Below are 13,846 nucleotides of genomic sequence, written 5' to 3'. Positions count from 1 at the left end.
CCCAGGTAGACCCTGCCCAGCTCTGGCTGGAGGAAGAGGAGGGCGGAGACGTGAGGACACCACTGAGTACTGCAGTCCACCACCGGCTCATGCAAAGGGCAGCCTGAGCACCTCCTGCAGACAAGCCGGGGCATCGCACCTGACATGCCCAACTTCCTGGTACCAGAAGCCCAGCCCGACCCCTCAGGTTGGGCCTCCCTAACTCCAGCCTCCCTATGCTGATCCCTCCCTGCCCCAGCACCCAAGATGTACCCCCAAAAAGGGTTTCTTCGCTGCCTCTGCCCAGAGGGGGAGGTAGGTGAGCAGTCGGAACGCTGCAGCCCTGGACTTCGGGAACTCTGAGACAGTTTGGGAAAAAGAAGGGGCAGAAAAAAGGAGAAAATACCCTAATGTCCATCAACCGATAGTGGATATACACAATGGGCCCGTCCACACACTGGAATCTTACTCAGCCACGAAAAGGAGGGAGGCGCTGACACTCGCCACAACGTGGACAAACCTTGAACACACGGTGCTCATGAGAGAAGCCGGACACACAGGCCACACAGTGTGTGATTCCACTTACGGGAAATGTCCAGAACAGGCACGTTCACAGACAGGACGTGGGTTAGTGGTTGCCAGGGGCTGGAGGAGGGGGACTGAGGGAATGACAGTTTAACAAGTATGGGGTTTCCTTTTGGAGTGATGAAAATGTTCTGGAACTATAGGGGTGATAGCTGCACAACTCTGTAAATGTTCTATAAACCACTGAATTGTCCACTTTAAAAGAGTGCATTTGATGGTATGTATCTTTTCCCCCCCCTTCTTCCGCCTTCCCCACCCCCCACTCCAGTTCAAGCCGTTGTTTCTCAGTCTAGTTGTGTAGGACACAGCTCCCTGGCCCACGCTGGTGTTATGAGCCTTGCGCTCCCCCACTCCCACCCCCCGGCTGAGGAAGTTGGTCGCCGGTCGCTCACAGCAGCTCACGGCAGCTCACGCCGGCTGCCGGCCGCTCACGATGTCTCCTGGCCACTCACACTGGCTTCCGGTCACTCACACTGGCTGCCGACTGCTCACAGCAGCTCACGGCAGCCCACCGCAGATCACGCCAACCTCCAACTGCTCACGGCCCCCCAGCTCCAGGGAGAGCTGTTGTTCACAATCTTAGCTGTAGAGGGTGCAGCTCATTGGCCTATGTGGGAATCGAACCGGCGACCTCAGCGTTAGGAGCACAGCATTCCAACCACCTGAGCCACTGGGCCAGCCCGGTATGTGAATATCTCGATAAAAAATATATTTTAAAAAACGGCAGGGGCCGGCCCGGTGGCTCAGGTGGTTGGAGCGCCTCCTCTCAACCACAAGGTTGCCGGTTCGACTCCCACAAGGAATGGTGGGCTGCGCCCCTTGCAGCTAGCAACAGCAACTGGACCTGGAGCTAAGCTGCACCCTCCACAACTAAGATTGAAAGGACAACAACTTGACTTGGAAAAAAAAAAAAGTCCTAGAAGTACACACTGTACCCCAATAAAGTCCTGTTCCCCTTCCACAATAAAATCTTTAAAAAAAAGAACGGCAGGGCAGGAGCATTTTAGGAGGGGGGCTGTCCTAGAAAATTCAGAGTCTGGTGGGCACAGCAGAGCCCATCGTTAAACAGCTGTCACATGGCTCTCCCAGTGACTCCAACGACTCTGGGACTCTGGTCCTGCCTCGAGGACCAGACTCTAAGCTCCTTGAAGGTAGAGCTGCGGCCCCTGTTTACCTTAACCCCTCGGAGCCTGGCACCCATCCCCGGCTTCCCCACCTCCTCGTGCTCTTCTCCACGCAGGTCTCCCAGGCCTCAGCCCCCAGTGTCCCCTCTACATGCCTCTCTTCCTCTGCACGCCAGCTCACCACCACCCAGGATGACAACACTCAGCTCAAACGGTGGCTCTTCTGTTGCCTCTCTGGCCACCACCCGAGCCACAAATGCCACCCAGTCTTGTGCTTCCAAGGACTTGGTTTCCATCTATCTTGGCAGTTCTGCTCCCCCACAGCCCCCACCGTCCTCTCTGTTCTCCCCAGCCCTGCTCCATCCATGGCCCCATGACCCTGTGGGCAAGAGACACTGCTCAATGGGCCGCCACAAGCACCTGGCCACACGCTGGAGGCTAAACCACAAGTGTCCACTCACCAGATAAAGGTCAATACCCTCCCGGGACACAGGGCTCCAGGGCATGTCCGGATGGCTGTGTGTCCACTGGAAAGCCACGGCCCAGCCAGAATGACGAAAACAAGCCATTGAATCCCAAACCAAGAACCACGCATGAAAGGCCTTCTTCCATACTCAATTGTGTATCTTTGCCTCGAGCTTATCGGATGACATGGGCTGGGAGTTTGCAGAGGCCGAGCGAAATGTCACCGAGGCCACTCTCTCTGAGGTCTCTGCGACCATCAGCTTGAACCTGACCACCCTCACCTGCTGCAGCTCTGTTACCGTGTTTCCCCGAAAATAAGACCTAACCAGAAAATAAGCCCTAGCATGATTTTTCAGAACATCCCCTGAACATAAGCCCTAATGCGTCTTTTGGAGCAAAACTTAATGTAAGACCCAGTCTTATTTTCGGGGAAACAGTAGCAGCTAATGCGCTCTGCCTGTCCATCCGTCCGTCCATCCGACCACCTATATCGTTCCTTCCATTGGGCCCATGGAGAGGGATGGCCACGCAGAGAAGCCAGTTCCTCGATGAACGACACTGCTCGTCAGCTGAGCCCGGGGCTCTGCCCTGCCTTTGGAGCAGGCAGGACGTAAGGAGGCCGCAGCGGCTGAGATGATTGTATGGCTTCCACCTGCTGCAGCCCAGGGAGGCAGTGAAAACGAGATACCTGCTTCTACAAAAGGGTGTCAAAGAACTAGCTTTCTCTACCAACTCCCTACTCTTCCTTGGGGGGAAGGAGCTGGAATGAAGCAATAAATCAAGAGTTTAAATTCCAGGGGCTTTACTCACATGCCAGCTAGAGACGGAGCGATTCTCTCAACTCGTGACCAAGATAATCAGATCCATACAGCTGCCAAGCTAAGATAGGAAGCCCACTCTGCTTAGAGCTGACCCTTTCTGACAGATGGGATTTTAAGGGAGAGAATCGGGGAACAGCAGGGATTTGAAAGGTCCAGCAAGAAAATGATGGAATCTCCCAGTCCAACTTCCCAGCCAAGGTCCCCCTCGCCCACTTGGGGCACCCAGCTAGCAGATCAAGGGCTGTCCAAGTGGAGACAGGACACTGGGCATGCTGGGGTCCCAAGTTCCAGCTGAGCACACAGCCCAGTTCCACCCTACTTGTCTGGGGATCCCCACTCGCCCGTCGTCAGGCCATCCCCGCTCCTGCTGGCAGCTTCAGACTGGCTCTGGCTCAAAGGAGGCCTCCTGATCCATCCTCTCACTTCTTGTGCACAAAGCACAATTCCGGATCCACTGCCAGCTCATCTGACACGATTCATTTCTCTCCATGTTCTCTCCCCTGAGACTGGAGGCAGCAGCCACGAAACCATGAAGGGAGGCCCACCTCCAGCCCTACCAGCCCAGAAGTTGCCATTGTTTGGATCCAAATGCAAACACAGAAGGGAAGTGGGTGCTGAGGACAAATGCTGAGTCCTTCACAGCTAGCCGTACAGGCTTATCGGAGTGCCATAACTGCCATCACTGGTGCCAGCGGACAGGGCCAAATCCTACATTGGTTATTGTTCTGTTATGTACCCGGAGACCCATTCGGGCACTGCAGCCCTGAGCGGCTGGCTTTCTGATTGTTATTCTTTGTCCACTGAACAAACACACTCAAGGCCTCTACCCTGGAGAGTCAGAGCCCAAAAGACACAGCCCGTCCATGGGGCAACAAAGATGGCTTAATACAAACTTTGCATCAACCCCCTCTCGTCCACTGGAACCATTGGGGTGGGACAAGAGAAGAAAAGAGGGGAGAGAGATAAAGATCAAGACAAGCCAAAAAAAAGACAGGCAACTTCGTTAAGCCAAGACGTTCTGAGTAACCCTCTCCAGGTTGTTTATTTCAATCAAGTAAAGAAGGCATGACCATAAATTAACGGTGTGCTTCCCCAACAAGTCAAAATGTTCCTGGGACAGTACCAAATCTGAGACATTAAAAATCTGCTTGGCTCAAAAATCACTCATCAGGTCAGTCTTTGCTCCCAAAAGCCAAGGTGGTGGAGCGAGGCCAGTGTGTGCAGGCGACACCATCATTCCTCACCCAACACGGCTGGTCCACGGCCATTTCATCGTCCACTTGTCCCACAAAGCTCAAATGTCGCACCCATGAAAGCTACCTCTTCACAAGTGTCCCATGCAGACCAGTGGCTGGGAGACCACAGAAAGCACCTCCCAGGACTAGTCACCCCTTCCAATGGGGGCGCTAGTATTGGGTCAGATGGTTCCAAAACCAAATGACTGGGAAACAGTGTCTTCCTTTTAAACCCTCAGCTTCTGCCAGGCCAAAACAAACTCTTTAAGGCCAAGTACACTCCTTACCAATCTTCTGATGGGGTGCAAAGCAAAGGGAGCACCGTGAGTCAGAATGAAAGTCAGGCATCGCAAACAGCAAAATATTTACCCATTTACGTGTTCTTTATTTTCTCCTTTATTTTGAGGTTTTCGGGGTGGATGAAGTCATAACATTTTCTTAAATCCGCTGCACTTTTAATCGCCCTCAAAACAACCCACAATCCATTTTTTAAAGTATAGACTATCACTTTAAATGCTTTGACATAAAAAAGATGGAAATTCATTCATTCAACAAACAAATGTTTACTGAACACACACTGTACACCAGGAACTGCCCTAGGTGCTGGGGAGACACACAGCAACGAAGACAGATGCCACTTCTACAGCATGGACCTAACACCCTCTCAATCTTCAGCTAAGGGTCAAACCTAGCCCACCACCTGTTTTTGTATGGCCTGCAAGCTAAAACTGGTTTTGACGTTTTTAACTGTTGGATGGGTGGGAAAAAAAAAAAATCAGAAGGAAAATAGCTTATGACATGTGAAAAATGTATGAAATTCACATTTCTATGCCCACAAATAAAGTTTTATTGGAACACAGGCACACTCACTCATTTCCACACTTTTGTGCTACTACAGCAGAGCAGAGTAGTTGGGACAGGAGCCGTCTGTCCTGCAAAGGTGAAAATAGTTATTCTCTGACCCTTTACAAAAAAAAAGCTTACCCTCGTGGATGAGACAGACAGTAAATACATAAACAGATTAATATGTATTTCTGGCAGTATTAAGTGCAAAGAAGAAAAGGAAGGATGAGAGAGGGGGTCGTTGGAAGGGAGAAGTTAGGCAGTGTGGTCAGGGCTGGCGTCTGTGCGCTGAGAGCTGAATGACAAGGAGCCAGCTGGGGAGAGGCGTGAGGGAACAGCATTCGGGAGAGGGTTCAGCAAGTGCAAAGGCGCTTGGAAGAAAGACTAGGCAGGTAAACTGGTGAGACAGACGAGATGCAGGCACACAGAGGGGAGTGATAGGACAGGGAGAGAGGGAGGGTGCCACAGAGGACAGAGCAAAAGGCCACAGGAAGGGGTCTGGAATTTTTTCCAAGGACAAGAGGAAGCCACTGAAGGGTTTTAAAGCTCCTCAAAGCAGGAGTAAAAAGTGGCAGTCAGGAGACTTTCTCTAACTACCAAGACGCTCCCAGCACAGGGCAAGTCAAAGTAGGGAGTAAACTCGAAAACCAATTCATCCGGCAACAACACAATCAATTCATTGATCCGCTCAGGCCTCAGTAATTGAGGTGATACAAACTTTTTTTTAAAAAAAATATCATCGTTAAATTCATTTTTTTGTGTAAAAGTATCTGCAACTAGCATATTAACAGTCCCATGACTTCACGGACATCACTGTTCTGGAAGAGGCGAGCATTAAAGAAGTTACCTTCAAATCCAGGAAAACTGTGAAGCTAATTGACAGGAAGGGGTCCAGTGGCCAAGAGGGTAGGGAAGCCTGGGCAGGGGATCTGCTAGGGCTCAGAGGCCAAGAAACAGCCCGAAAGACGCCTGCACCAAAGACAAGGTGAGAGTCAGGTGGCGTGGGTGTGTCTGAGAGCTCCTGTCCTGAGGGTGGTGGCGGATGGAAGCTTCAGGCTGGGAAGAGTGGGGGAAAGACAGTAACAGTCAGGAGGGACCCAGATAGCAAGGCTGAGAAGTATGGACTGGATACAATTTGCAAATACAAGCCCCTCCCTGTTGAAGACTGGGAGAGAGGAAGGGGACAAAGGGAACCGGAACTTGCCGTACATGGGGACATGGCCAAATATCAGGCTGCTGCAGGGTTAAAGGTTAAGTGAGAGGGTCTCACCTGGGGGTGACTGTGTCCTTCAGGGGACATTGAGCAATGAATGTCTGGGACAATGCAGTTGTCACAACTGGGGGTAAAGAGAGTGCTGCTGACATCAAGTGGGTGGGGGCCAGGGATGCTGCTCAACATCCCACAGTGCCCAAGACGGCCCCTCACAGAGAAGGATCTGGCCCAAGTGTGGAAAGGGGTGAGGGGGAGACCCTGGCAGAACCAGACAGCGCCCCAGTGGTAATAAACCATCTCGGGGTTCACAGTTCCCTGGCGCCATGTGAAGCACTTCAGAGTCTTTCATCCTCTGCCCTTTGATCCTCACAACGACTAGGGCTGGGTTCTCACTATACCCATTTTACAGATGAGGAAAGCAAGGCCTAGAGACATGATGTGACCTGCCCCAGGGGAGGGATCTGAACCCAGCTCCTCAGACGCGGAAGCCTGTGTGGGGAATGAAGAGGATAGGAAGCCAAGGACACTGCCAAGAACAGCCCGTCAGAATGGAGTCCAGGTTCAGTCCCCGTCTTTTGCTGTCCAGCATCCTCAACCAGAAGCGGAGGCACCCAGGGGCGGGGCAGGTAAGGGCTGTGGCCACTGAGTGGCAGGGCTTTGGAGCACAGCCAGAAATCCCAGTGCAGCCTGGTGGTGACCCAGCACGTGCAGAGCCCTCAGTTCTGTCATCTGCCTGCAGTTGATTTGCTCTCCACCCCTCCACCCCACTTGGGAAGGTTTAGTGACCACCCCATTTTGTTCTTGAGCAAGTGACTGGCCCAAGGTCACACAGCTCTGAAACCCACACCGCAGCTCTGAATCCAGATCCCAGGAAGAAAGCCAACTGGAAATGCTCATTTGCCCATGCCTGGTCCCTCCTCCGTCCTCGACACCCATCACCTCATCCTGCCCCCTCCCTGAGCCGGTCCCAAGGGCAGTGGGCTCCACACTATCGTAACAGCTGTGACCACACCCCAGGATACCCCCCTCTCCCTTTCTCCCACTAGAGCTGAAGCCCCCTGAAGTCAGGGACTCCCCAAAACATGCCTCGGCACTCAAACATCCCCAGTGCCCATCTTCACAGTTGTCAGATGGAACCAAGAAACAGATGGGCGCCCCAGGGCAGATGCTCCACTGGGCCCGCCAGGGGAAGGGGGCAGGGCATAAGAAACCAGCAGAGGAGGTAGAGAGATGTAGGATCAAGTAAAAGCAGAGGGGGCGGGCGGCGCAAAGGGGGGAAAATGGAGGCACGAGGAAGGCCCCTGACCTCCCCAGAGCGCTCCTGCAGAAAGGCACAGGAACTGAGGAAGGGTGTTCTCTAGGAGACAGAAAAGTAGAACAAAGGCGGGGCGGGGTCCTGAGCAACCCATCAGCAGTACCTTCAAGCTCTAACATTTACCTGCTCCTTAGCAGCCCATTCTCCAAAGAGGCAAAGGTTAGGAAATGCAAGAAAGTCAATTGTTACTAAGTAATATCTGTATACATTTCAAGTCTGGACAACTACACACTCAGGCAGACACGCACCAGGCACCTGACACAGTAGCAGCTTACACATCCCATGCAACACCTGGGAGCATTTGTGCAGCCGCACCTCAACCGTCCCCTTGCATCCCCCATTGGACACTGTGGTCTGACCATCACGGAGTCCCCTGCACTGTCTGGGGACAATGCGATCTGGCAAGCATCCATCCAATTAGAAGTACAGAAAGAGGGCCAGTGAGTTTCAGAAACCCTCAACTCAGATAATCACAAGTTGACTCTGTGACTTACACTCCGTCCTTCGGGTTCCAAGCAAAGACAGAGAGGCTGCCCACTGCTTTTGTACGGGTGGCAAGAAAAGACCTACCAGTGAGCTGACAAACCTTCCCCACGCCTCATAAGGAAGCTATTATTTGAGAATTAGGGGGAAGTCATTAGCTCTTACACAGCAGCAATAAAAACCCATAGGAGTCATCTAATGAGTCCGTTTTAGGGGCTTTCTCCAGCCTGGGGACAGTGGGATAAATGGCTGTTGAGGCAGAGGGATAGAGCAGGTATCCTGAGACCTTAAGACAGTGCCAGCACCCAGTGGGACCCAAAGGAGCTTGATGAACAAATGTCGTTGACAGAAACACATGAAAAAGGACACACTTTTTACATATTACAGGATCACTGGGCTCCAGTGAACAGAACCACCTTCTCACTAGTTTCATAACTCGGGAAAGAGTTCCCCAGGTGCACCTGAATTATTAAAACAAAAGCATCCTCCCCTAACCAGATAGGACACACCAAAGCACAGTTCACACCTCCCCCACCCCCAGCAAAAAAAAATCTATAAAACCGTCCACCGTGCTCAGGTGGACATATACCCCAATACCCCTGGTGTCATAGCGACCACGGGGCGCAGACCAGAGCCCTTGCACATCCCGGGGCAGATAGATCCCTTTCAGAATGTATCCATCCCCTGGCTCCGACGGGGGTGGATGGGACAGCCCCAGGGGTTCAATGCGGGAGCGACTCCACGATTTATTGCTACAGAGAAGGGGGGCTTTGAGGCGGTGATGGGGCTAAGACGGGGAGGGACATGGAAACGCGTGTGAAAGCTGTGATGTGCATAGCAAACGGATACATTTTTTAAAATAAAAAATCCCGATTTCATGCTTAATTTAGGGGGTCTCAGGGAGATGGGGGTCAAGTTGGGAAGCCGGGATGGCATTGCGGGTTGACTCGGGGAGAGGGGTGGGATGCAATGATGGACATTTCGGGGGGGCGCCCCTGGGAAGCGCCCTGTTAACCCCACGGGTGCCCAAAAGGCCGGAAACGAAGGCGGGTTTCACCCAGGGCCTGGGATCTCCCTATTATAATTATTATTTTTTTAATTATTAAGGTTGTCGTGAATAATAGAACGGCCCAGCCGGGTAGGGCGGCCCGGCCGGGCCACCCACGCTGTCATCTTTTGTGCGGGGTCGGCGGGGACGCCCGAGCCCAGCCCCCGCGCGCCCCCAGCCGGGGCATGTCGCCCCCGCCTCCCGCCCCCGACCCCACCATTGTCCGTCCGCGCCGCCCCCACCCGAGGCCTGGCCGGCGACCCGGGTCGGGCGGTTAACGCCCCCAACCGCCTCGCGGGCCGGGACAAAGCGCGGTGGCTGCGGCCCTAGCAGGCCGCGCCCGAGGCCTGGGCCTCGAGTCCCGGGCGCCCGCCCGCCTCAGCCCCCGGCGCAGCGCAGGGGAGGTGGCGGAGCCCGCGCTCGGACGCGGCGGCCGCCCACCCCGGGCTCACCTGAGGCGGCGCGCGCGGCCCGGTCCGGAGCAGCGGCGCGCGCTCCCCCGCCCTCGGCGTCGCACCCCCAAGCTCCGCTCGGGCCGGGCCCCGCTCGGTCGCTGGCGGCCGAGCCCTCCGCGAGCGCCCCGGGCGGGGCTTATGAGGCCGCGCGCCAGCTCCGCCCCGGCCGCTATTGGCCCCCGAACCCACGCCCGCGCGCCCATTGGCTGACTCTGACAGCTCCGCCCCTCCCCCCCGCCGGGTCCATCAACACCTCACGGCCCGCCCCCGGGCGCCTCGATTGGGTGGGTGCTGGAGCCGGCCTCGCCTCCCCATTGGCCAGTTGGCTAGGACACGCCGGCGCCCACCCACGTGCCGGCTGACCGGCTTCACTCTCATTGGAGACAGCGCACGCCAGCCAAGGAGGCCACTACCAACCGAACAGCGCATGGGCCTCGGATTGACAAGGACGCTCGGGGACCGCCCAATGATCGCACGGGGGCAGGCAGGTATTGGCTTGTGGAGTCAACCCGAGGCGCGGACTGGCTGGGGAGGGTGCCAATCACGGCCCCGACCCCGCCCCGATTATCTGGAGGCAGCTGAGTACGTGAGACCCTGCACAACATCAGCACCCGGCCGGGCAGTCGTGGCGGAGGGGTTCGAGACCCGTAGCCGGAATTTGGGCGCAGAGTTCCCCAATTCGCAAAGTCCCGAGTTAGGAAGAATAGCTCCAATGAAACCCAATCTGCAAATGAGGAGAACTGAGAACTGGAGAAATAAAAAGTCAAGCAGCAAGCGCCCTCCCCACCCCCAACAAAATTAATCACGTTCATTTCCATCACAATCAACAAACATTTGTATAGAGGCAAGGCCTTCCAGATAAAGTTAGGTGCCCTCCTCCTAGTTCCCTAAAAGGTAAGGGAGGCGAAGAGTTTGGTGTTACCTGACAGGTGCAGAGCTCAAAGGGGCCCTCACGCCTCTCTCTGGGCGGCCTCCAACGAGGTAACCTCACGGGGGGGGGGGGGGGGGGGGGGGGGGGAGGGCTGTTTCCCGTGAAATGGATGTGATGGTAACACACACAGACACACACACACATCATACCCTTCCCCCCCTCCCCGGTCTGTTCCTTTCCTGGGAATGTGGCCAGAATTGTGGAGGCACATAAAGGGTTTGACCATGTGGCCTTGCATAGTGAGCATTTAATTAAGGTTTACTATTATCATCAATTGTTTATCAGAAAGAGGTGTGGGCACGCCCTCATTTCACAGGGCGCAGTATAAAACCGGCAACGGCGTTTTCTAATGACATTTTCAGTGCATGTACACCAAATTCCTGGAGGTCATATATCCTGAGAAAGGCTCCGGAGCTTTCACGGTTCAAAGATGCTTGCTTGCGGCAGCACTGCATACAATTGTTCCCAATGTTTTGTTCTAAATATCCATGGGTGTGGAATAAGTAACTTGTAGCACAGAGTACTCTGGAATACTATGTAGCAATGACAAAGGCAGATCTACATGTACCTCTAGACACTCGTTTGGTTGTTTCACATTTGCAAGCAGACACAAAAATATGATACACCAGACCAGGGCATACATGTTTGTTTACTAAGGTGCTAGACAATGGCTACTTGATAGACTGAAATCAGTAGGAAACTGGGCACAAGGCAGAATATACAGCACTGTTCCAATTTTGTTCTTTAAATTTACATGTAAAATATACAGAGAAACATACATATAAGTACATATGTACCCTGGTTTTGTCATATCTTTAGGTAAACCGCTTAACCTCTCTATGCCTCAGCTGCAAAATGGCTATGTCAAAACTATACCAAGGGTTGTGCTGAGGTTGAATATTACAGTATTGATACATATACATGAACAAATAAAGCTTAAAAAAGGCAACCCTCTCAGTGGCAGGATATGTATTTTGACTTTTTCTTCATGTAGTCAGTTTCCAAATGTTCTAAAGGGATTGTGTATTAATTTTATAACTTGGGATGGAGGGAAAGAAGGAAGTTTTGCATTAACACGTTGCGTACGGATCACGAGAATCTTTGTTTTTTTCTGAGCCATGCGTTGACGGATAACACGAGAATTCTCGTTTTTACTGTTGACTCTTTTTACTTTGCACATTTTATTGAATTGTGTTTCGTTAATAACAAAGCAGTTTCGTTAATAACTGCTTTCTGCAGTATCACACCAGGAGGGATTACTAACATCATAGGTGAGTAAATCCTAAAAAATTCCATAGAAAAATAAATGACATAGAAGCATTTACGCTTTAAAGAGAAGAGTGCATTTTAAAGTAGTTTCTTTTAAAAACCTGCCGGAACAGAGGGGTATGAGGGATTTAAACCCCGCCGTATGCAACGTGTTAAAAAGTCAACCAGGTAGATTTAAAAACGTGGCCCATCCATACACTGAAATATTATTCAGCTTTATAAAAGTGAAGCACTGACACTCACTGTAACGTGGATGAACCTTGAACACGAGACCAAGACCAAATATCGCATGGACTGTCCAGAACAGGCAAATCCAGAGACCGAGTGGATTTGTGGTTGTCAGGCTGGGGAAGGGGGATGGGGAATGACTGCTAGTGAGTGTGGGTTTTCCTTTTAGGGTGATAAGAAATCTTCCGGAACTAGACAGTGGTGATGGTTGCACAATTCTGTGAATATGCTAAAAACCACTGAATTATACACTTTAAATGGGTGAACTGTATGGCCACATGATATATACCGTGTTTCCCCGAAAATAAGACCTAACTGGAAAATAAGCCCTAGCATGATTTTTCAGGATGCTCATAAGCCCTACCGTATCTCCCCGAAAATAAGACCAAGTCTTATATTAACTTTTGCTCCAAAAGACGCATTAGGGCTTATATTACGAGCATCCTAAAAAATCATGCTAGGGCTTATTTTCCAGTTAGGTCTTATTTTCGGGGAAACATGTTATTTCAATCAAGCTATTAAAAATTTTTTTACATCTACCAGGAAAGAAATGCACCTACTACTGTGAGTACTTCTGCATAGTGGTTGCACAAATACACTTCTGAGTTTTGCTAATTTTTAGCAATGACATCGTTAACTTTGAAAATGAGAAACATCCTGGGCAGTCGGACGGCTCAGTTGGTTAGAGCTCACAGCTCACAACAAGGTTGCCAGTTCAATTCCTGCATGGGGTGGTGGGCTGCGCCCCCTGCAACTACAGATTGAAAACGCCAACTGGACTTAGAGCTGAGCTGAGCCCTCCACAACTAGATTGAAGGACGACTTGGAGCTGATGGGCCCTAGAGAAACACACTGTTCCCCAATATTACCCAATAAAAAAATAAATAAATGAGAAACATCCCAAAATACCACAATTTTGACAATGAACCCACTTCAGTGGGTTCTGTCCTGTGCAGGGCCCACTTAGGGATATATTGTGGACTTTTTCCCATTCTGTATAGCTGAGTATTTTTCCTATTTTTATGTCATGTCCACATCTCACATTATTTCTGATATAATTTACATACCGTACAATTCACCCAGTGTACATTCAATGGACTCCAGTATATCCAGATACGTGCAACTGTCACCAGATGCAGATTTTCATCACTCCAAAAGCCTGCACCCTCCGTTAGCACTGCCCCCACTCCTCCCACCAACCTACTCCCCAGCGTCCCTCATCTGTCACTGGATCCTTCTGCTGGTGATGATCATTTGTGACAGCCTTCGGGCACTTAGCATAATATTTTCAAGGACCCTCTTGACATGTTTTAAGGACCAATATAGGCAGAACTTTTTTGTTTATTAAATCAGATCTGCCCACGCCATTACCTAACCGTCAATAAAAGGCACTGGTAATAGGTTGATGTGAATAATGGTGTCTGCAGAATTCAGCACCATTACCTGCCCTGGAGTCGAGTTTTAAATCTGCTTGGCATGACTTCTGCTGGAAATAGCATTTCAGGTCTTCGGTCCCCCACACCCCCTGGTGTGCCCATATTTCCCCAGTCCCACAGACACCCTTTCTAAGGATCGTTCAACTGCTTGGTTGATGATTCAGGCTGGTGACGCCCACTCAAGGCAGAGCTGGTCTAGTAGGGGACCACTGCAGCCTCAGTTTCCTCAAATGTAAATGGGGACAGTAACACCCACCTTAGTGAGAATAAGTGACCTCCCACTCTAAGCTGGATTTGACCCCGTGGCTATAGTTTGCTGACTCCCCTAAAAGTCAAAGCCAAAGCCCTCCAGAGTGGCAGTTAGAATCACTGCCCAGTGGGCTACAAAGCGATTTGCAAATAGAAGACACACCAAA

General features: G+C 51.8%; 1 protein-coding gene across 2 annotated transcripts in view; it reads right to left on the bottom strand.

Annotated features, from left to right (window-relative positions):
* The window catches only part of KDM4B (lysine demethylase 4B), a 137,070-nt gene extending 127,375 nt beyond the window's left edge, over positions 1 to 9,695 (bottom strand). For both annotated transcript variants that reach the window (XM_074337631.2, XM_074337632.2), the window contains exon 1: positions 9,564 to 9,695. The gene's annotated coding sequence lies outside the window, so the exon portion shown is untranslated. The remainder of the gene's footprint in view (positions 1 to 9,563) is intronic.
* Positions 9,696 to 13,846: the final 4,151 nt, after the last annotated feature.

Source organism: Rhinolophus sinicus, chromosome 15 (genome assembly GCF_057876585.1).
Source record: "Rhinolophus sinicus isolate RSI-liver-muscle chromosome 15, RSI-T2T, whole genome shotgun sequence".
NCBI lineage: Eukaryota > Metazoa > Chordata > Mammalia > Chiroptera > Rhinolophidae > Rhinolophus > Rhinolophus sinicus.
The sequence above is the reverse complement of the archived record's forward strand: the minus strand, read 5'-3'. Positions and strand labels throughout refer to the sequence as shown.